Source organism: Otolemur garnettii, unplaced genomic scaffold (assembly GCF_000181295.1).
Source record: "Otolemur garnettii isolate 467f Iridium unplaced genomic scaffold, OtoGar3 scaffold00250, whole genome shotgun sequence".
Taxonomy (NCBI): domain Eukaryota; kingdom Metazoa; phylum Chordata; class Mammalia; order Primates; family Galagidae; genus Otolemur; species Otolemur garnettii.
In genome coordinates this window covers 311,845-315,596 of record NW_003852645.1, presented here as the reverse complement: position 1 = coordinate 315,596, position 3,752 = coordinate 311,845, and positions in this window count along the sequence as shown.

The window sequence follows — 3,752 nt, the reverse complement described above, 5'->3', positions numbered from 1 at the left end:
GGCCCGGGCTGGGGATTCGAACCCACCACCCTAGGTGTATGTGGCTGGCGCCCTAGCCGCTTGAGCCACAGGCGCTGAGCAGGTTTGGATTATTTTAATTGACCCACCATGAAGTTCATGGATTGTTTCCATATCCGTGTTGAGCGTACTGGTAACTCCAGAGAAGGCGTGTTTTGTCTGTTATTTGTTTTTTATTTTTAGTGATACATTTCCATTTGACACCTTCATAGAATTTCCATCTCTCCGTGGAAAGTCCTCATTTGTTTCTGAGTGTTGCCACTGTATCCCAGGAAAGCATTTAACATATTAATCATAGCTATTTAAAATTTTTTTTTTTTTTTGGCCGGGGCCAGGTTTGAACCTACCACCTTCGGTATATGGGGCTGGCGTCCTACTCCTTTGAGCCACAGGCACTGCCCTTTTTTTTTAGTTTTGATTGCTTTGTTTCTTGATAGTGGGTTGGTTTTTCTTTGTGTGTGTGCCATAATTTTAGCATGACTGCTAGATATCACATGTACAACAGTGGAGACGGATACATAGTATTTATGCCAGGAAATAGGGAGACCTCTTCTTTGCTAGGTCATTAATGTGAGTGTGTGTGCACGTACCCATGGGTACACGTGTTTATGTGTGCCTGTAGTGCACATGTACATGTATGTAAGTGGCATATTATTATGTATGTGAGGTGTCTATGTGTCTATGTGAGTAATGTGTGTGTGCATGTATTGTGTGATGTGTGCATGTGTGTGATGTATCAGTGTGTATACATGACACGTGTGTCTGTGTGACGTGTGTCATGTGCATGTGTATACATGTGTGTAGTGCGTGTCTGTATGCGCATGTGCATATATGTGTGATGTGTGTGCAGGTGACATGGATGTGTGTGACACGTGTCTGTGCGTGCATGTGCGTGTGTGCGACTCACTCCAGTCAGGAGTTGATCTGGGTTTGGGCTCTGTTGCTATGGTTACCCTCGGCGCCCCAGTGGCCCTGCATTCCTCTGGCAGGATCTTGGGCTCGGGGTGGGGTTTGGTCTGGCTCAGGGTTTTCTTTTCTTCCTGCTCCACTTTCGCTTTTTGGCCTTTCTTGTGCTCCAGAGCGTCACCTTCTTTCCTCACACTCCTACCTGCTCCTGATCCAAGAAGCCAGGTTTTTGCAGCCTGGTCGGGGGGTGGGGGGGGGGGGACGTTGGAAGCTCTGATGCCTGACCCAACCTCTGTCTTTTGGGGCCTCTGTGTTCTTTGTCTTGGGCTGGATTTTTTGGGTGGCCTTATTCCTCCCCCAGTAGAGGAAACGTGTCACATGGGCCCCGGAGAGTGTTCTGCCCCTTCCCTGGGAAGACAGGGCTGTTTCTTCCCCCGTCCCCACCACAGAGGTCTTTCCTGGGCCCCAGGGCTGGCAGGCTGGCTGTCATCCCAGCAACCTGGGGACTTTGCTCCCGGGGGAGAGAGGTCAGGGTGGGGCTTCATTCTTTTGCATGGTGGTGCCTGCAGCTCCCTAGCCTCCTGCCTGCCCCAAACATTGCTTTTGCACAAACTGGGCATCCAAGGAGAAGCAGCTGAGTGGGGACAAACTTCCCTTTGGTGCAGCTGCCTTTTAGGATTCATTAAAATCTTTCACTGAGCTCTTCTTACCTGTTGGGCTCCACCTTCCTCCTTTGCTCTGCCACCTGTGAGACAACACTTTTGTCCCATCCCTCATTAGACTTGGCTATCTCTCTTGATATTTCAGGCTGGGTGGTTTCCCCTTTCATCTCCCTCATGGGTTTATGAAAAGTTGTGATTTCATAGATTAACTGGGTTTCCTTGTGACAGCTGTGATGCTCTTGCCGTTTTTCTGCACTCCAGGAGAAAGGCTTGTGGTTTTTATGCTCGTAATGTTGGGATAGCTGTCCCACACCTGTCCCATTCTCACGTAAGAAGGGGCCAAGGTCAGAAGGCTTTAGGAAGAGCAGAGATCAATGGGGCCTTTTAAAAATGTGTTTTGCAGAAGCCTATTCAAGAGACAGCTGCCTACATTTCATCATACCTAGTTCATGTGGCTGTGCCTTGCTGAAGAGGCCAGCTGAAGATCACTTCTACCTGAGCATGTTGGCATCCAGGTAAACTTGGGATTCTGCACAGAAGGAAAGAAGAGAATAGATTTGGTGGTAGGTAATTAGCAATGTCCTTCCTGCAGAGTCTTACTTAAAACACCTCTTACCAACTAAGCAGTTTCTTAAGCTTTTATCCTTTCTCTCCTCCTCTTTGAAAGTTGGATGAAGCCGGGGACAGTGGCTCCCGCCTGTAACCCCAGCACTTTGGGAGGCTAAAGAGGGGAGAATCACTTGAACCCACAGATTTGAGACCAGCCTGGGCAACCTGGTGTGATCTTGACTCTTTAAAAAATAAAAATAAAAATAAAAACATTATCCAGGCATGGTGTTGCGCCTGTAGTTCCGCTACTCAGGAGGCTGAGGCAGGAGAATCCCTTGAGCCCAGGAGTTTGAGGTTACACTGAGTTATGATGACACCATTACACTCCAGCCTGGGAGACAGAGCAAGACTCTGTTTCACAAAAACAAAAAGGACAGAAGCCAAGCTCAAACTTGCTTGCACCCAAACATGAAAGGATTGGGGATGATGGGGGGGGGGGGGATGTAGCTTTAGGTACAGCAGGATCCAGAGGCTCAGTCAACACCATCAAGTTCTCTCTTGGCCTTCTCCATGCTAGGATGCTAGAATTTCTATGTTTGCCCTTCATTTGATGCTGTAGGTTATTATTTTCTTTGTAGTGAGCAAAATGGGCGTCAACAGCTTTCATTTAAGATCATTCTGGGTTATCAACTCCAGTGGGGAGGGCAGTCTTCTCCTGAGGTCAGTCTGTTAACCCCAGGGGAGACCTACAGTAGTAGTAGGTCACATGTACACCTCTGGGCCAATTACAGTGCCTATGTTAGGAAGGTGCCAGGAATGTTCCCTCAATGTGTCACATGCCACAATCCCTGACGTTCTCTTGAAGTTCATGGTGAAGGATGTGTTCTCCAAAAGGGAAAAGGAGGCTGTGCCAGCAAAGACAATGTATATTTTCGATGCGCATGTGCTGTATCCGGAGCTTTAGCCCATTGCATATTTCTTTTCAGAATGTTCTTCTTTCCCTTAGCCATTGAGAGAAAGAGCTTCCTCACTCCTTCACATCACTTCTTTGGTGAATTCACCCCCAAAGCCCTCTAACCCCGTTAATTTCTATAGCACCTTGTGCATCGCATAAGAATCCTGGCTCTTTTTGCTGTGTCCATGACACAGAAATAAATGTGATGAGATCCACATGCTTCTCAGAGACACTATGGTTTATGGAGAGCCATGGCCACAGGGAGGCGCGGCTAGGGGTGATTCAGGAGTCAGAAACTCCTTATGTTCACAGCTCTTCTGGCTGCCTTCAGCCTTGGGGCTGCTCACAGATATTTCCCTGCAGGCCCATGTGGTCCTCTGGGGTGAGGAAACTTACTCAGGTGTGCACAGGCCACCACCTGTGTGAATGATCCAATTATGTCCCCATGGTCAGCTGGCGTCCCATTCTGCAGTGTCCCTGTGAAAATTCACTGAGTAGTGCCTTAATCAGAACTTAAAGCCCTGTTTTAATGTTTAATTAGCATTTACTCAGCAGAAGCCTGATGTATTTCACCCAAGTACAACAACTTTTTTCAGACCTTAAGTTAAGCCTGCATGTACTCACTCAAAAAATACTGTTTGGATAGTGAGTGTTGGATGCCT